The sequence below is a fragment of the Monomorium pharaonis genome, unplaced genomic scaffold, assembly GCF_013373865.1.
Source record: "Monomorium pharaonis isolate MP-MQ-018 unplaced genomic scaffold, ASM1337386v2 scaffold_134, whole genome shotgun sequence".
NCBI lineage: Eukaryota > Metazoa > Arthropoda > Insecta > Hymenoptera > Formicidae > Monomorium > Monomorium pharaonis.
The window spans coordinates 16781-39000 of NW_023415400.1; the positions used below are offsets into that span (position 1 = coordinate 16781).

General features: G+C 29.4%; 1 pseudogene; it reads right to left on the minus strand.

The window, feature by feature from the left end:
- Positions 1–4288: 4288 nt before the first annotated feature.
- On the minus strand, positions 4289–19700 carry LOC118648031 (annotated as a pseudogene).
- Between the last annotated feature and the right edge of the window lie 2520 nt (positions 19701–22220).

Below are 22220 nucleotides of genomic sequence, written 5' to 3' on the forward strand. Positions count from 1 at the left end.
ATTTTCATATTATTGACGTCATTTTCAAGAAGCTAGTATCGTACATTTGACGGTATTTTATTTTATTTTTATGAAAAAACATAGGTTTTTAGGTTACATTTAATAAAGACGACATTTAACGTCATTTTTGGGACTATCCCAGGTAGTAAAAGCCGTTATTATGAAGTTTTTAGAAAATATTTCGGGTACATGTCCTATATATGCAGTACTTGCATATGAAATATCGAAATAACATAATTATAATGAAAAAATCTACGTTGTTTCTCAACAAGCCTCACGACCCAACCACCATAGTCACGTTTGAATTGCCTAACTTCCGCGGTCACCCATCCAACTCTGAACCGCCGTCGACGTTGCTTGACTTCGAAGATCGTACGCTACTTGCCTTTGTGATGATCCATGAACACTTGATGATCCATGAATACATATTTGTTATAGATCAGTTCAATAGATGCGAGAAACATGAAACTTGTAGTTAACTAATATTTTATAAATAAATATAAATTTACAGTTTTTTCCTGATTTCTACATATGCGAATAAATGTGCAATAACTTATAAAAATATGTTTTTGCTCTGTTCGTTTTGATAAGCTAAATTATACCCCAGACAGCACGCAATATTATAAAATATTTATAAAATATTTATAATATTTATTAAAATATTATATAAATATTTATCCAAATATTTATAAATATTTATCTAAATATTTTATAAATATTTTGTGGTCTTAGATTTGACAAATCATAAAGATTTATCATAAATATTATAAAAATATTATGAAATATTTATAAATATTTACAAAATATTACTTATACAAATCTTTATTTTATTTACCATAAATATTATAAAAATATTAATCTATATTTTAATATGTTGAATAAAGATTTTTTCTTCGTATATATAAAATATGTGTAAAATATTTATATAATATTTTGAAAAAATAAATATTAATAAATATTAATAAAATATTATCATAATATTATGTCTGCCTGGGATGATTCTAAAATATTGATAGTATTAATTATATAAAATATTATATAATTTAATAATGTTGTTTATAAACATTTCTTTAAATAATGATAGTTATAGGTAACAAGGTGTCGTCCACTAGACCTCAATAATTTGTCATTTGAGGTCAAATCGTCAATTATTACAAAGAATTATAGTTAACGTCAGTAATTAGTAACTAATAAAATCTTATAATACGTCGTAAAATGATCAATAACTGACGTTATTAATAGTCAAGAATATGACGTCGGAATACGTTGTAGGATGGATAAATGACTGGCGTAATTAATGGTCAAAAAATGACGTTACTATTACGTCTTAATTGGTAACATGACGTCTGCGACCTTAAATGACGAATTATTGACGTCGTATTAACGTCACCTTGCTACCTGGGAATCATAAAACTTCACACAATATACAAAAGTAAAAAATATACATAATACATACTGTGTATACATATGTAATATTATTACAAAATTATTCAACTTTTCACACAATATTTAAATGCACACCGTTATAAAGCATAAATACTATACATATTACATAATCATATGATAAAATATAAACTAAGACTGCATTTTGATATTCACTGCCAGTACTAAAATCTATAGCGTATGTGGCGTAAACTATCCCAGTGAACACATTTTATAGCGGCAATATAACATAGAAGTACATGTAATTTAACATTGTTATTCTTGTGATATGTAGGTTCTATATGACATGGAAATAATCTGTTACGTAATATTTGTTATACGCAAGTGAATGATATAGCTGTTATATCGTTTTGGCGTTACAGTTATTCAACAAAAATTGTATAATCGTAACATAACACGTTCGTATCAATGTTATTACGAAACGATGCGTCGTAGTTGACTCAGAAATCAGACCAATTATAACATCCTGAATGACAGATCTATTTGATAATAAAAAAAATTATTATAAAGATAATGTTTCAAAAATAACGGTACAATTACTGCGCACAAAAAATGCACAAAATCTAAATTCATCATGTGCTGAACAAAAACAGAATAATAAGTTATACTATTCAATTTTTCTTAGAATTATGATCTATATAGTTAACCATCTAATTAATCATTTGAACGCTTCAAAGATTAGTGCTAAAGGATCGTAATTTCCATCAAATTATTAAGGTATGGAAAAAATAATTTTAACAAAATGAAATTAATAAGTAAATAAATTAATGCTGTTTATTTTTAATATGTTTGCAAAATTTAATTGCTTTTATAAAAAAATATAGTTGCGTCAGTTTATAAATATAGGTATATGTAGACAATAACAAGTACCCATATCGATGAGTCAAATTGGCGTAGCAGGTAGAGTACAAGGTTCGTCATCCTAAGGTTCCGGGTTCAAACCTAGCAGCGGCAAGTAAGAATAAAATAAAAATAACATAATTTAAATTTAATTAATTAATAAAATTATCCTAAATTTAGTATGTGCTGTTGAAAATAATTTAAAAAAATGAAATTTTATTTTATTTTATTTTTCTTTGTAACTGTTGTGTGACGGTTAGATAACATGTAATTATAACATGTTATATTGCTGAGTCGAAAATTGTAACTTACATGTAAGTTACGTGTAACTTCAGAGTAACGTAACCTGTTATATTCGATTACATTGCTGTTACGCTGCTACTATATTACTGTGTTCACTGGGAGGGTATATTACGATATCTTAAGAAATCTCTTGGACATCCTCTGGATATCGTTTGAGATATCCACAGGATGTCAAATCGGTGGACATTTGTGGATCTTTTGGATATCCCTTGGATATCGTAAATGGTCCACGGATATCCAACGATATTGCGATATTCCAAAATGACCTCCTAGGACATCCCTAGGATAAAGTATACTGTGTGGATTAAGATGGGTCTTGAGTAAGATTCGACTATGAATACCGGCCCTTGTCTCCTTACACCATGCGTAATACGTTTTCAAAATGAACAATGCACTTGATTAAAGTCCTGTATAAGAGAGAAGCGAAATCGACGTCGAAATTTCTGATTGGTTGATGCCATGTTGAGTCCGTAAATTAGCGGTGTTTCAAACATTGAGAAGCTATTAATTTATGTGTTTCTTTCGTGTTCCTTTCTTTTTGTTATTGCTTTAATAAAATAAATAAGGAATTATTAATTAAATTAAATAGCAACAGTATTTCACTTTCAACTTACCCAACAAGAGGTTTTCTTCTGTATAAGTTATCTCAAAACAATTCGGAGTAACTTCTAAATCTTATTTCCAATTAGACAGGTTAGGTTATGCATGACAATGTATTGGAGTTCCACTATAAACATGTGCTACAACGCAGCGTTGCCAAATCTCAAAATGAGCTCAAGATAGCAGCTGATTTCGTTTCTTTCTATATAGGACTCTACACTTGACTAACGCACTCCTGATCGTGGCGTGGTTAGCGCCGTTTGTTATGGGAGCGCGGCCCTTTTAAAATGGTCCAACGTGTCACGACGAAAAACACCACAAGCTTCCCGCATTTGCGAGCCTTCGCCTTTGACGTCGTTGCGCGACTAAGAGTCTGCGTTTTTTCTATTATAGTTGCTAGTTGTTCATTCCTTTGCTAAAGTACAAATGTGTTGAAATCGACTCACATAAAAAATTCCCCGAGATACGAAAGATTATCGAGAGTTAAAGAATGAAACAATTTTATTTAAATCGCGATCCCTTTGAGGGTTTAACTTTTAAATACACAATAAAGGCTCCGTCATAAATTAAATTCCATAAAAATGTAAACACGTAAAGAACTAAATATTGTATATCGGAGCAATTAAAATTGTAGCTAACACTGTATACAAATCTGCTTTTTCGTTAATACTTCGTTAGTTTTTATATTCACATAGTTCTTAAATAATTTCTATCGGTTTTCGGAATAAATTAAAAGAATTATGATTTCATAAAATATTATTTTTTGTGTGAAATATTACAATCCTTTATTTACATTAAAAAAATTTGCATAATTTGTGTAGTTGACATATATTTTTTAAATAATTATTTCAAATTTATAAATCACATTTAAGTATAAAAATTTCAACTTTTACCTTATATTAATGTATAATGTTCTAAAAGTATAAGCACATATTCTAAGAGTATAAACATTGCATATGATATGTTAGATGTAGATATAAGTTTACCATTTTGTAACTTTAATAAGAATACTAAAAAAAATACTTCTTTATAAAAATAAATTTTATAATTCAAATTTTCTTCATAACTCAATTGGCACATGATTATTTAGCTGCTCTTTTGTTTAGGCTTCGTCAAAGAGACCACGCGATATAATCAACTTTTGAATCTGTGAAGTACCTTCATATATCTGATAAATTTTTGCATCGCGCATAAGCTTCTCTACTGGATACTCGGAATTGAAACCCGCACCACCGAAAACCTAAATTGAAAAATTATCATGTATGACAAATTGTAAAAAGAGAACATACTCGAGCCTTTTACTGACTGTTACAACTTAACATAAAATTCATAGATATATAAATTATTATATCGTACCTGTACAGCGTCTGTAGCACATTTATTAGCTACATCAGCACTATAACATTTTGCGATACTAGCGAGCAATGTAGCATTCGGTAAATCTTTGTCAGCAGCCCAGGCTGCCTTCATCCATGCTAATCTAGAAGTTTCAACGCCAACAGCCATATCAGCTAGCATAAAGCTATTGCTTGATGTTGCGCTATTGGTATACCAAATGTTTTGCGTTCCATCGAATATTCGTTGCTTCGTCCAAAGCTCTCTGGGCCAAACCAGTAGACGATGCTGCAACCTGCAATATAAAAATGAAGATAACGTTTGCATAAATGTTATATTAAACTTATTTGGCATTTAACGAATGAATAGACATATTACTGGTGATCGTGTTCTAGTAAAAGTCTTCATAGCTATTTTAAAACCTTCTCCTTCTTTAAGCAATACATTCTCTTCAGGAACACGAACGTCTTCGAATGTTATCATTCGTGTGTCGCTGCTCTTTGCCCCATATTAATTCCTTAAAGAAGTGAAAAGCAGGTCGTATCAGTAAAAATTTTAATAGAATTCAATAAAATATAAATAAAGTTTATCATATTGGAAATTACCTTACGACCAGGAGTTTAAGCCATCACTTTTACGTTCTACAATAAAACCTGTAAAAGCTTTATTAGCTGGAGCTTTTGGATCTGGATTTGTTCTTGCCAGAACAAAATACCTATATGATAAAAAGGTGAAAATGTAAATAATGCTTTTTAGAAATTAATGCTAAATATTGGAGCATGTTATTGTACCAATTGGCAACACCACCATTTGTAATCCACATCTTTGTGCCATTATTATCCATTCTTTTCCTTTCTTTTCAGCTTTAGTTTTGATACCTGCCACGTCAGATCCTGCAGCAGGTTCAGTAACACAATATGCCTATAAATATATATACATTCATACATATATATGTAATTAACTTTTACATGCAAATTTAATTGTAAATTTACCGCAACAAGTGGCTCTTCTAAAAGTCTGCCAAGATATTTCTTTTGCTGTTCCTTTGTTCCAGCTATGATAACTGGAGTTTGGCTAAATGGGTAAAAATATAAATATATGTATATTTATAATAAAACTAGAAAAATTTTACACACACACACACGCGCGCGCGCGTGCGGTGTATGTGTGTATGTGTGATTGCTGTATTAAGTAAATAAAATATAAGATTTAATAAAGGAATTGGAACTTAATAAACCGAAGAAAAATTAATTTTTATTTTATTAAGAAAATTATTGCTAAAATTTTATGTGATATAGAACTGAGATATCGTTCATAACAAAAAAGAGACATACTCCAAGAACTGTGGTTTCTATTGCAGTTGTTATTCCTGTACATCCGTAAGCAATTCTTCAGTAACCAAGCATGAATCAAAAATACTTACTTTCTAAACCACCTGGAATAAGTTATAAGTTTGTAAATTTATTCTTGCATCAGTATTATTCTCTATCTAACAATGTTATGCTATATCTATACTATACTTGGTGTGTTGTATAATACATTAACACACACACACACACACACACACACACACACACACACACACACACACACACACACACACACACACCACACACACACACACACACACACACATATATATACATCAGTCGAAAAAAAAGCGGTACACTTAAAATTTGTCAAAAAATCACTAAACTTCCAATGACGATAACTACGCGAGTAATAAAGATAAAAAGGTTTCTAAAAAAAGAAATTAAAGCTTCAAATGTCTACTTTAAAGAATTGATTTAGTAAAATTTTGCATAATAATTTTTTTCAAAATGGCGTATGACAAGCGAGAGCATGCGAAATTGAAAAATATTGGTCCGAGTTTGCGACGATCCATGGCGTGAGGCAAGTATCGCAACTTGATGGGATAAAAAGCATGCGATAGTACAGAGTTTTCCCTTCAAAATGCTTTTTTACTCGTCTCGATACAATGATTTTTCGCTGAGATATGCGCATTTGAATAAAAAGGCAGTTTTTTACTTTAAATGCGCATATCTCAACGAAAAATCATCGTATCAAGACGAGTAAAAAGCATTTTGAAGGGAAAACTCTGTACTATCGCATGCTTTTTATCCCATTAAGTTGCGATACTTGCCTCACGCCATGGATCGTCGCAAACTCGGACCAATATTTTTCAATTTTGCATGCTCTCGTTTTGTCATACGCCATTTTAAAAAAAATTATTACGCAAAATTTTACTAAATCAATTCTTAAAGTAGACATTTGAAGCTTTAATTTCTTTTTTTATAAACCTTTCTATCTTTATTACTCGCGTAGTTATGGTCATTGGAAGTTTAGTGATTTTTTGACAAATTTTAGGTGTACCGCTTTTTTTTCGAGTGAGTGTGTGTGTATATATATATATATATATATATATGTATGTATATATGTATATGTATATGTATATATATATATATATATATATGTCAAAATTTTATTGTACATACACACACACATTCATAATAAAATTTGATATGTCAAACTTACCACAATGTTGTGGAATGCTTTTATTTAGAAGACCAATACTCCATGCCTTTTTAATAATATCCCATGGATATTTTCCTGTTCTATCATATTCTGCAAGCTACTGGGATAATCTCTTCTCTAGTAAACTTTCGCGCTACTTCTTGCATTTCTTTTTGAGTATCAGATAGTTCTAAAAATTTCAATAAGATATAGTAATACTCATAACTGTTCTCTAAAATGAAATATATATAATACATGTAATATACAAATATGTATAAAATTTCAATCAAATAAAATATAAATATGTATCTTATATGTAACTGTAAAAATGTTTTCACAATTTACAATATTTACATTATAGTTAAAAATATTAAAATATGATTATGAAAAAATGTACAGGAACATTTTTCGTTAATTTAAAATATGATATATACCCACATAGCACATGATACCATCAGAATATCCTGTACTCATACTGTGAACATACGTACCGTATATAATGTACTGAGAATATTCTTATAATATTTTCTTTAATATATCATTATTCGTATATTATTAGAACGGATCTGTTATATCTAAATTAGTATATTATTTCTCGTTCATTCTTAGAATTTACTTTTGCAATCTAAATATCTTTTAATGTTTTAAAGCTTATTTTTAGTGTCAGAAATGTAACATTACCAAAAATGACGAAATAATTTCTTTATTTTGATTACTGTACTGTAAATATATATACCGTACATAATATAGTGAGAATATTGTAATAAGATCTATTTTATATGTACTAGATATATATGTATATCATTATTCCGCAGCAGCCGCGAATAGTTTGCGAGATCGCTGCTAGACGAGGGCACGGCGCTTCTCCTTCTCGTGAGAAAACACCAAAAGGCTTATAAAAGAAAATCACCTACAGCAACAAGTTATCTCTCGATGTGTATAGTGAGCTCAATAGGTTTATCTAACAGCAAAGTGTAGTATCATTTTTGCACTCAAAGAGAGTCCCTTGGGCCTTGAATAGAGCTTCAGAGAATTGAGAAAATATAAAAATAAAATTTTAACCCTTCATCTTTGGTCTTATGCAGTGGCCAGGAAGGAGCGAGAAATACTATAGCTACTTTCTAGATAGATTATATGTTTAGAGACTAAGATTCAGAAAGTTACATATACAGCTTGGTACTAGCCATTTTTTCTAGATAGATGCTAGACAGAATCTAGAAAAACTATTCAGAACCTAGCTATATGCAAGGCGAAATTTCCACGCGGGTATTTTCATTGTCATCGTCGTTATCACCCGATGCCCAGTTAACATAATATACCGTGCACATTTTATCATTGGTTCTACGTTGATACTAGTGATATTCCTGGTATTTACTGCAAAACATTCTCAGTATATTCTACGAAGCAGAAGAAGGCGGAAATAGGAATGTACTCAGTATGTTCTCAGTACGTATCTCGAATGTTCTCAGAACTTACGCAATGTACTGCTGCAATATTCTTCGAACATTATTAGCATCTACATGTGCTGTATGGTATGAAATTATTTGTAAGTACGTATAGCTTTTATTTATTTAATATAATATAAATGTGCTTGTTCAATATTATCACAAAGTTTCTTACAAAAATAAAATTAATTACAAGATGTATATTTAATATCTAACTATTAATATAAAAAAATTATTTAAAATATCATGAAACACGATAGTCCTGTAGTTAATATAGTGTAAACACTAAATTATATATCTTTATGGATATGTACATATTTATTTTTTAATATATCTACTAGAAATATTTTTTTAAGTCAAATATGAGGTAAAATTTTCTATATATAACATTTCACAATAGTATATGTATATAAATAAATAACATATATATATACTTTATATTCAATGTATTTATGCAAATTAAAATAAAATGTAATAATATTTTTATGGAAAAGCTAAATAAATATAAACGTAATATATAAATGTTTATCTTATTTAAGAAATTAAATATTGTCAATCTATAAAACACCAGACAAACAAAATAAAACAACAAACAAATAATAAAACATACTTTTCTCTATTTGCTAACATATTTAATTTATCTTATCTTTCAAATTAATTAAACATTTATTTATAATTGTACTTATATAAGTGTATATGTGTGTGTGTGTGTGTGTGTGTGTGTGTGTGTGTGTGTGTGTGTATGTGTGTATATGTGTGTGTAGAGTATAGTAATACTTTTATAAATATTACATTGGTGCAAACTTTTAGATTTCTTTAAGATTTTTATTTATTCTGATTTATTCTTTAAGAACATGATTTCCTATATTTTATATTAACTAAGATATTACAAATATACTAACCAAAGAATATCCTTGCGCAGATTCGGCAGCTGCTGAGAAGGATCGTGCCATTTTTTGGAACATTTTTGGACGAAATATCTAAAAAAATTATTTTACAATAGATGTTTTAACACTTGAATAGTTAACTTAAATCATATATAGTATATTAGCTATCATTATCTAATTGTAAATATAACATAGAGTATTAAAAAAACTGCACAATATAATTTTAATAATCGAACAAACTTGAATAATAGATGTTTTTTTGCTCCTTACCTTTCTGAGCATCATTGTGTATTGATAATACTTTTTCTAACAGAATAAAAGACTGTAACACGTTCAAATAATGTTGTTTTCGACAATGACCTAGTTTACACCCAGCCGTCCAATCCCGATTCACTCCAAAGTGAACTGTATTTAGGGAACGTTTACACTGGATTGATCTTACTCATAGCAAGAGCGGAATGAAAGTAAGAAGTAAGATAACCCATTCACACCCAAGAAATTTCACTTCTCTCCAGAGCTGTGATGCGATTTCAAGCCCGGACACGCTCACGCACACATCGCACTCATCCTATCCGTGAGGCACGCGCGCTCGGCTGCGATTGGCGTGAGCCGTCGCGCACTCGGCTACGTTCGCGGCTGAGTTCGTCCCTTTCTCCTCTGCCTCTTTCCCAATATAACGTTCTGACTCCGAGCTCCGAGGCGGTCGCCGGCGTCTAATGCTTTTTTCGAAATATGTTTATCGCGCGAGCGCCCCGGTTCTCGCGACTATTACGATTATAATTCTAAAAATAAATAAAAACAATTTAATTGATTGTAGAACAATTTTCACATTTTAACTGCATTTAATAAAAAAAAAAATTATTTTTAATACGGCAACATATTTGTGCCTATATTTTTGTAAACAACACTTTTAACTTTTTTAATTTTAAATTTTAATTCTTAATTTTAGCTAGATATTTTTGAAACACATAAACATAAACTTGTTAATTTTTTTCCAAAGTTTTACAGATTTATTTGTGTAAAAGAAAAGATTTTAAAAGAAACAATTATTTAAAAAAATACGTTTTCTCATAAATGGCATTATTTCTTTGTTATTTCATGTAAATTTAATTTACAAATAAAATGTTGAATATATTTTATGGTTAATTAAATAAATTATTTAATTATTTAAGCAAAGCGCGCTTTGCTGTTATATGAGTTATTATTAATTTTCATAAGAATTGAAGATTAAGAAAACCTTTGTTTCTTCGATAATTTTACAAACTTCCATAACTTTACAAAATTAATGTTGGGTAAGTTAAAATATTTTTTTTTACCAAATCAAATTAAAATTAATAGTTCTTATTAGATTAATTTTCTCAAATTAAAAATTGCATAAACGAAAAACTGACTTAGTTAAAAGTTAGGTTAAATTAACTCAAGGTAAAATTAACTTTGAAAAACATTATTTATGTTAAATTAGAAAGCCATAATTTATTTAAACTAGATTATTGAAACAATTATAATTAGATTAGATTTTAAAATATATTCAACATTTTATTTGTAAATTAAATTTATAAATTTTCAAAACCTTGGAAAAAAGTTAATAAGTTAAAATTTATATATTTCAAAAATATTTAATTAAAGTTAAATTTTATAAATTGAAAATTTAATATTAATAAAGTAAAAAGTCATTACCTTTTTAACTTTATTATTAACTTTTAACTTTTAATAAAATATTTATAAAATGTAACTTTTAATAAAATATTTATAAAACATAACTATTTAACAATTTGCGAATGCATGCGTATTGCAACGGTAAACAGTAGTTAAATATTTTGTTTTGTTTGTAGTAATATATTTTTTTATTACGCACTTTTAATTTAAGTAATTAGCTTAAATATTTATTATTAATATTTATAATTAATACTTAAATTAAAAGTGCGTAATAAAAAAATATAATAGAAACAAAACAAAATATTTAACTGGGGTAGATGTCCCAATTACTGCCACCTTAAGCTTATAGCCGAACTTTATTAAACCATTTTGGGCATTGCTGAAGCTAAAAAAATGTTTCACTTTTAATCATAATATTACTTAATAACTCTATTATCATAAAAAAAATTATTATGCATTAAATATAAATACTCAATTAATAATAAGTAAAAATATACAGAAATCTGCGATATCCCCATGATTGACAGCCGCTTTCGTATTACTGACACCCAAAATGCCAGTCTCTTTCACTGTGACCAGATAACTGCCAGTCCCTTTTATAGAGTCTCGTAGATGTCAGTTATACGTTCTTGTAACACGTACGTTTCTTATCCCGAACACTGACCGCAGTTTAACGGACAAACCAAAAAATATTGTCCCTATATATTGCTGTTAGCATTAATTATAATAATTTAAGATAAAATATCACCTATTTCATACATTATTTCATTAAAATGATTCTTATATATCTCATTATTAATTTATTTTACATGATCAATGTAGGTTATATAATAAAATTAGTGCCCTTTCTTTAATATGACTTTTGCATCGCCTCTTACTTACGTAATCGCACTTTTGATATAAAACCGAATTAACATTAATTTTTAAATATTAAGTCTAAACAAATATGTATCATTTGTTTGTTTTTCTATAAAATAAAGTATTAATTTAATAATAAATTTTTTGTTTAACACGTTTATTTACAAATATATTTTTTATCAAGTACAATAAATAAAATGGCAGTTATTAGGACACTGGCAGTAATTAAGACATCTATCCTACTGTATTTACAGTTGCAATACGCATGCATTCGCAGATTGTTAAATAGTTATGGTTTATAAATATTTTATTAAAAGTTAATAACAAAGTTAAAAAGAATGACTTTTAACTTCATTAATTTTAAATTTAAAATTTTTTAAATTTAACTTTAACTAAATAATTTTGTAATACATAAACTTTAACTTGTTGACTTTTTCCAAAGTTTTAAAGATTTATAAATTTAATTTATAAATAAAATGTTATATATGTTTTATGATCTAATCTAATTATAACTATTTTAATAATCTAGTTTAAACAAATTATGACTTTCTAATTTAATATAAATATAAATAACGTTTTCCAAAATTAATTTTAAATTTAACTTGAGTTAATTTAACTTAACTTTTAACTAAGTCAGTTTTTCGTTTATGCAATTTTTAACTTGAGAAAATTAATTTTATAACCTATTATAGCTTTAACTTGATTTGATTAAAAAAAAAATATATTAATTTAAGGTTAGGATGTATGGTCAAATAATAATAAATTTTTTACTTTTTACATTTATGTCTCATACAGGAGGACATTGATAAAGAGACTTTTCTAAAAATAAATAAAAATAAAGTGGCACGATTAATCACAACAATTGGAGGAGTTCGCTTTTTTATAGAAAAAAGAAAACAATTGATAGACATATTAAAATTAGTAAGATAATAAAATTTTGTTTTTCAAGATTTTTAAGAAATTTATTTGAAAATGTAATATTTTGCTATTTTTACAGAAGGAACTGAGTGAAGAAACAAAAAGCAAATTTTCACAATGCAGTAGTGATATACAACCTTCGGTATGTATAATATACTTTTAGTTTAAAAAATATATATTACATATTATATACTTTCTCGGTATATATTATATTCATCAAGGCTTTTGTTTTAGTTTGATGGACATCGTATGCATCGAAAAATTATCCAATAGATGAATCATTAAATACAACATTAACTGAAGACTTTGATTATGGACATAACACTGACAAGCAGAGTACATCAAATAATTCATCAGATGCATCTAGTAACGATGAAGATAATATAAATCCTTTAATTAATAAATGTATCATTAGTAAAGAAAAAAAATTAAAGAAAAATAATAATGCTGAAAATGAATTTAAAAAAATTTCATACGCTATTAATCGTTCTACAGCAGTTCAAAATACGGTAATATTTTTATGCAAAATATTTTATACATATTTTGTTAATTTTATTAATTTTATTAAATATTCTAAACATATTTTTTTGTCATTTTTAATAGGATTTTAAAAAATTGTTACAAAACTTTGTTGATGGCTAAATTATTATAAAATTTTATGAATACCATGACATACTTGAAGCTAAACGTAAAAAATTAACTGATCTTATTACTTAATTTATGTTTCAAAAATCTGAAAACGAGACAGAAATGTATGTATATATAATATATTTATAAAATATTTAACTATCTACAAAAAATATTTTTATTCTATATTTATATCATTATATATGTATCTCATAAATCTTATAATGCTTGTAGAATACGTTTGTTGAATGCCAATTTTGAAATTTTATCTCAAAAAATTTAAAATTTGTTTCCAAATAAGCGACGGGCATTTTTGTAACAAATTTTTTTATTTTGTTACAAATAAGATAATTTTTTTAGTAAAACTTAAAATAAAAGCAAAACTTTGTAACAAAATAAAAATAAAAATAAAATTCTTTACCAAAAATACGGGTGTTCAGTAAAATACTTTTATTTTAGACAAGAAAACATTTTGTTGATACTAAACATTTTGGCTATCGATAACTAAATATATTTCAGATAAAAAAACCTTTTGGTTGTCGGTAATAAAATTTTGGTTTTCAATACTAAATAAAAAGAACCAAATTTTTTTGTTAGGACAACAAAATATTTGTTTGTTCCTATTTTTACCAAATTATTTGGTTCAGTCTACCAAATTTTGGTTGTGTCAAGAAAATTGTTTTTTCAGTATAATGTATGCGTTTAAAAAGATACCTGGTGAGGCGCGTTTGAGATCTCAGGCAGTCCCGCTTAATTCCATCTGTGCTTACAACAGTAATAGAGAAAGTGTGGGTTTGAAATCCGGATAAAAGTCAAAAGTATTTAAAGTTTTAAATGTCTTATATATAGAATGTTTACTAAACAAATTTTTAGAATCGTTACCCTCCACCCCCCAAAAAAATGGATATTAGTATGATCAGATGTAAAAATATATAATTAGATACGAAAAGATCTAATAATATGTAATCATATATAATCTAATCCGAAATTTGGCGCGATATAATCATGTATAATCATAAAAATATATAATTAAATATGGAAAGATTTAAAAATATATGTTTTTTATATGATTATATAATAGGTATTATATATGATAATAGAAAATCTGGAATAAAGACATTAAAAAATATTGAAAGGAATTCTCACAGAAATGTTCACGCGAAAAAACAATGGACGATGTTTTAAATTGGCTGTTGGTGTCGTCAGATCCTTTTATAAATTTAAGGAAACTGCCTCAAAACAAAGTGAAAGAATTATTGCCTGAAGCAATATAATTACTGTCGAAACCAGATTCGGATACAGAAATAACTTCTGATTATAAAGAGGATTGCGATTCCGATTCAGATTAATTAATTTTTATTTAATTTATTTTTTTATTTCAAATTAATTATTTAATTTGGACTGAATAATAATAATAATTTATATCTATTTATAAAAAATGTAAGAATAAACTCTTATAGCTGCACATAGATTAAAATTTTTTTTTTTAATTTAATTCTTAATTGACAAGTCCAAAAATTAATTTTCAGCCAGATCAAATAAGTATTTGATAGTTCGTTCCGCCATATTAAGACCGCCATTTCGTTTCCAGATAATTACACATTGGATTCGTAATCAGCGACCTCAAAATCATTGATTTATAAATTTTCAGCTAAATCGGATGAATATTTAATGATTCGTTTCACCATATTAAGACCGCCATTTTGTTTTCAAAAAATTACACATTGGATTCATAATCAGCGACCCCAAAAACATAAATTTACCAATTTTTGTGCATTTCTGATGATTCCTCGATTTATGGCCACGTTTTAGCCAAAATTCCCCACTGTGCGGCTACGCCCGCGCGATGAACATACTTCGAAAAAAGTATTAGACGCCGGCGACCGCCTCGGAGTTCGGAGTTAGAACGGAGTTAGAAGGGGCAGAGGAGAAAGGGACGAACTGGCCGTGAACGTAGCCGAAGTGCGCGACGGCTCACGCTGATCGCAGCCGAGCCAACCGAGCGCGCGTGCCTCACGGATAGGAAGAGTGCGATGTGTACGTGAACGTGCCCGGGCTTGAAATCGCATACAGAGCCGATTGTAATCAACGACCTCGTGAGTTGAAAAACTCGATAGCGTGCACGGGGGCCTCGTATGGAGAATCCGGAACTGTTCAGGCTACCGAGACGCCGGTGACGCAATAAGAAAACAGTAGAAAGATAGAAAAAATTCGGGAACGTATGCCGAGTGGCTTCCCCCCATAGAACTTATACTAATGAAAGGAAAAGAGAACCCGTATAAGTGTGTCCAAGAAGTGAGAAAAATAGTTCTGTTTCATTTCATATCAAGTTATGTTCTATCTATCCTTGTCGCACAGATGTTGGACACAGTTTCGGCATACGGCATACGGTATACGCTATTCCGCTTCCATTAGTGTAAGTTCTATCCCAGGTAGAACATAAGTATCATAAGGAATGCCTTTAAAACAGCACCTATATACAAAATAGAGATGAATTATGTTATTTATCTAAAAACAAAAAGTATTATTATTGAAATTATAATTAAACTTACAAATAATTGCTTCATGGAGCTTCGTATTTTCAAATTTTAGCTTCACTGAACCTGATCCAGAAAAATTTATCATACGAGCCAAAGAATTTTTTATAACTTTTGGCAGAATACGGCCGATAGTTGTATATTCATCGGTCTATTCATCAATTTTCATTAGGTTGTGAAAATAATCTACCTGAAAAAAAAAAATTAATTTTCAATGCCATTTTTTAATTATAAGTGAGCGCATGTTCCAAAGCTAAAAAAATTTTTATGAAAATGTAAATTTTTATAAAATTTATTTGTAAATATATAAAATAAAATAATGATAATAAAGAAAAACCCAGATAGGAAACCTTCGTAATAATTGTTGTATTTACAAAAGTAGAAATCATATTTTTTTTAAGGGATATTTTTTTAAGGAATTTTGTGATTATAAAATTGATATTAAAATAGTATGATGTTTCATGCATGCTACTTCAATTTTTTTTGTAAAATTTTCATTTTAAGTATGTTTGAATAATTATATTGTACAATTTCATATTGCAATATTTTTCTTTTGTTTTGCAATAACTTGCTTTATAATATTTGTTTTATAATTACAAAATTATTTTCTAAAATATATTAAGCAATAATTATATTGAGATAATTTTCCGCTGCATTACAATTGTAGCTACATATAACTACATATACTAATATATAATTACATATACTATTTATTTCGAGCATTAACTTTTTAAAGCACACATTTTTTATCACGTATTATAAAAATTAAATTTAGAACTTAAAATAATTTAAAAAAATAGAATTTTTTAAATTAGATTTACGATTATGACACAATATATCATACATTATATTTTAAAATTAAAATAATACCAAATTTGTTTGCATACCTTCCTGTATGGGAAATAAATATAAAATAAAGTTTTTATTGTAATGAAAATGTGTGTAGAAAAGAAACTAAAATATAGCTATTAATTTTAATTTGCCAACAAATAATATCACTATTACAACACGAGTAATAAGATTATACTTACTAAAGGATAGAAGTTATCATCGAAGATTAGAAACTGTTGAAATTCTACGAAAGCATCTTCATCCCTTAAAGGAAGTGCAGAAAGTCCTTTTGGTATAATAATTTTTTCTTCGTTTGGGGCTAGCTTGCGATAAATTCTTTGAAGCATCAGGATTACATGTTCTACTTTCCCATTCAGTTCTTCCTGTCTGTCTACTAAAACTTGGAGAACAGCAGCAACATGAGAATCTAAAATAAAGCAATATATATACAATAATCAAATAAAATCAAATAAAAACTATTTTAAAAAATTAAATAATGTTTTTATGTTAAATAAAACAAAAAATAATTTATCAATATTCAACAAAAATATATAATAAATTTTCAAGAAACAATCGAAATAGATAGCTAATTTATCTAATTGCGTATGTATGTTTTTCATCAATGATGACAAAGAAGCTGAAACATTAAATAATAACATGCTTTAATAGCCAAATGATATATTAGTATAATTAATGATAAAAATGAATTTCATTTACTAGTTAATAAAAAATTGTTATAGTGTTAAAATAACACAAATTACACTTACGACTTGGTTGAAGAGTTTCATGGGACGTAGAATTAATATCTTTGTTTGTTGAGATATTCTCAACAGAATTTGTTTTTATGAGATATGAGGATGTTTCATGTGTTAATTTTTTTCCACAGGTGAATTATTTGATGGTGGTTTGACAGGTAAATTATTGAAACACAATGGATTGTTGTTTACTGTAACGAATAATTAATTAGAAGTCAATATTCGATAAACTCGTAAGATTATCAAATTATACGGCGTCCTTCGTATCCCACGCACGCTTCGATGTACGGGGAGCGGGGAGCGCTTTCCCATTAGACTAGTTGAGTGACGAAGACAACACTTTACTACATATATGTAGAGTCCTATAATCAGAGAAGCGCGAACTCTATCTCCACCTTGCCACCCGCTGCCATCTTAGGATCGGACAGCCGCGTAGGTTGCGTATATGTGTTCTTACCATGATTACATGTGTGCATTTATTTACATTGTGTAACAACACACATATAAGTCACGTGAACCCGACCAATCAGAAAGTAGGAACAAGATCGCGCTTCTCTATTATAGGACTCTAACTACATATCGTTCTATCCCATAGAATAGAAGATGCGGACAGCTCCGCTTACAGAAGGTTGCCTCTATATTATATGTATATGTATATCTCTGTAGGACGAACCGGCTGCGAACGTAGCCGAGTGCGCGACGGCTCACGCCGCGCCGATCGCAGCCGAGCGCGCGTGCCTCACGGATAGGGGGAGTGTGACGTTTGCGCGAGCGTGCCCGGGCTTGAATTTCAAGTCTTGAAATCGCATCACAATGGGCTTGACGGTCACCTTAAGTCCATACAACTCGTGCCATGAGACACCGGCTCACGTACCTCTCAAAATCTCCTCCGTGATTACCACAATCTAGAATAATGAAATCTAGGAGAAAAATCTTTCATCGGTGACTTTACCTCACACGTCCCCTCCCCCACGCTTTCACAATCTACATAGAATTAAACTATATGTTTACGTCCACAATCCGAACGTTCTCCCGTAACAGGAACGTTAGAAAATACATCGCGCCGTCGTCAGAATAACATATTTCTGTTCAGCGTCCTTCGCTTGCGCTAACATCTGTCTGAATTTTGCAACGGTTCCGAGACCAAAATACTATACATTATCATCGTAAAATAAAATCGATTAATATTATAAAATATCACAATATCGAGACAAAAATGTCTTTATTTTTTGAAGGGTAATTTTACTTTTTCAAAGCGTTTTTGAGCACTAACTTATTTTTTAATTTATGTATTTACTCGCTGTAAATATGACCGATTTCTTCGTATTATGTGTTTGATGTAATAAATTGTTAAACGAGATAGAGAAACAGTAAATTAAATTTAATACTTGCTTGATTATGTTGTAGTTAAAACGTAGGCTCAATAAGTGGTAAGAGGACCAACGATTTAAATAAGTGCGTTATTAACCATGGACCGTCATATTACCGCCGTGAAATTCGTTGCGGACACGATCGTCAATGTACTTGGAAAAGCGATGATAAAACGCTTACTTTTCGGATCTACACGACTTTTCTTATAAGGGATTATTATTATTAATCGTATAATTTACAGATAAATTATTTAATATTTACTTATTTTTTACACTCGTAAAACGAATGATTTATCATCGTCTCAATATGCAGTATATATTTTATAGGAAACCGTCACAGATAACTTTTAAAGATCTCTAATGTTGAATTTATATACTGAACAAGAACTATGTCTTTTCTTAAAACGAAATTTCGTATTTTGGATTTTGTATCGCGATACCTTCTATCATAGGACACGTAAAATAAAAAATAAGAAGTTTTTTTATACACAGTGCTTTCTTATACAAATCGAATCCTTTTGATTGATCTTAGTCAGTACTTAGATGGTTCAGTCGTTATTACGATCTACATGGTTATCTTGTGTGCAAGTCGCATACTTGCGTATGTATAATACTCGAGCATCTCACGCTTCGCGTTCACTTGGCACGGCACTACCACCGTGTCCTGTGATGATATGTATACATAATTAGGTTATTTCTTTGTGTAGTAAAACATATTCTGTTTCAGATTCACAATGGTACTTGCGGAATTAACCGGAACTTTTTTTTGCGTTAAGCATTATATATTATTATAAGTATGTGATTTTCAATTTTTGGTACACAAATATCTCATCATTTATTTCTGAAAAAATACAAACAGGTATCTCTAATATTTATTAAAATATTTTCGTATACCCACATAGAAATGAAACCTCCAGTAGACGTCTAATGGACGTCTGCCATGGAAGTTTAAACTTCCAGTGGACGTCCATTAGACGTCCTATATAGAGCCATTAGAAATCCACAGTTCCGCACTGTGGACGTCTATTAGACTTTCAATAGAGGTCGTCAAAGAGGTCTATTAGACGTTGTGTGGATCATTAACAGAGGCTTCACGGAGCCTCGATGGATGACTTACGGACGTTTCGTGGATCATTAATAGAGGCTTCACGGAGCCTCAATGAATGATTGACAAAATAAAAATTTAAAATAAAAATTTTATTTCTTTTAAATTATTTTTATCAACAGTACATACTAAATTTAGGACAAATTTTTATTAATTAATTAAATTTAAATTAAATTATTTTATTTTATTCTTACTTGCCTCTGGTTTTGAACTCGGGACCTTAGGATTACAAACCTTGTACTCTATCTGCTATGCCAATTTGACTCATCGATATGGGTACTTGTTATTGTCTACATATACACATATGTTATAAACTGACGCAATTATATTATTTTTTATAAAAGCAATTAAATTTTGCAAAACATTAAAAATAAATAGCATTAATTTATTTACTTATTAATTTCATTGTTAAATTTATCTTTTTCCATAACCTTAATAATTTGATGGAAATTGCGATCTATTTAGCATTAATACTTTGAAGCGTTCAAATGGTTAATTAGATAATTTTAACTATATAAATCATATATTTCAAGAAAAATTAAATAGTTTATTATTCTGTTTTTGTATTCAGTACATGATAAATTTAGATTTTGTGCATTTTTTTGTGCGCAGTAATTGTAGACAAACTGTTATTTTGGAAAACATTATCTTTATGATAATTTTTTTAAATATCAAATAGATCTCTCATTCAGGATGCTATAGTGTTGTCTGATTTCTGAGTCAACTACGACGCGCATGGACGGCTCAAAAATCGGACAGCATTGTGATATCTTTTATGAGATATTAAGCTGATATCATTTAGCTGTGATATCATAAGGATAACATTTTCAAGAAACTTTAATGAAACTCTTCCATGAGATATCTCAAAGACCTATCTTAGTAGACGTCTCTGATAAATGTTACCATTTGGACATCATTTCCAAGATATCTAAATGTTTTCTTAAAAAAGTTCTCTTAAAGTTTTCATTCTGACAAGCGTGTTGTCTGGGTAACTTTTACCATGAAAATAAATGTTCCATAGAGCTATGGAAGTTTAATGGATCCTTAATGGACGTCTGTATAACTTCCATCATGGAAATAATGTTCCATAGAGCTATGGAAGTTTAGTGGATCCCTAATAGACATCCATCTAACTTTCACTATGGAAGAAAACATCCAATGGAGCTATGGATGTTTAATGGATCCCTAATGGATGTCTATCTAACTTCCACCATGGAGGTAAACCTCCAATGGAGCCATGGACGTTTACTGGCTCTTTAATGGACGTCTGTCTAACTTCCGCCATGGAGGTAATCCTTCAATGAAGCCATGGAAGTTTACTGGATCCCTAATGGACGTCTACCTAACTTCCGCCATGGAGGTAAACCTCCAATGGAGCTAAGGAAGTTTACAAGACCTCTAATGGACGTCCATCTGACTTCCACCATGGACATAGACGTCCCATGGATCTATGGAGGTTTAATGGACGTCCATTGGACATCCACTGGATGTCAATTTCTATGTGGGTACAATGTAAATATATAATAAAATTTATTTTTTGTGTACAAATTTATACGTTACATTATATATTTTACATTTATACATATAGCTTGAATTTTTTGTAAACAAGTAAAGATGGAAAAACTATTTGGTTAAAAGTTATGATGAATTTTGTAAGTAGGACATATATTATTTAAGAAATACGAAAGGGTTAAAATGATAGCATTAAGTATACTTAACGAACACAAAGTTTAATAAAAACAAATTAGGATTATGTATTATATACAGGTGTTCCAGACTACATGGATCAATGCTCAAAAAAAGGTAGAAGGGATCGAGATGAACATAAAGGTTCAATATTGTCTTGGGTTTACGTCTGCCAATAATTAAGATATTAATTGTTCAAATTATGCAAATGAAAGCGCGCCAAGGGAAGGGCTCGAGCCTACGAGTCATAGCACGGTCTGCTGTCTCGAGCACTGGCTGCCGGCGACGGGGGGGAAGAAGAAGAAGCGCGCCGTGCCGCCGTTGCCCGTGCTTCGTCGTTGTACGCTCCCACGTCTCGTTGTACGGCGTCTAAGCTCGCGTCGATGACTGCTCGAAGACATCAAAACTTGCTATTTCAGCAGTAAAATTTGGGTCAATGCTATTAAACTAAGGCTGCCTTCCTTTTAGGAAACACATTAGACATAAGTATCGTTTTATCTTTGTTACTCA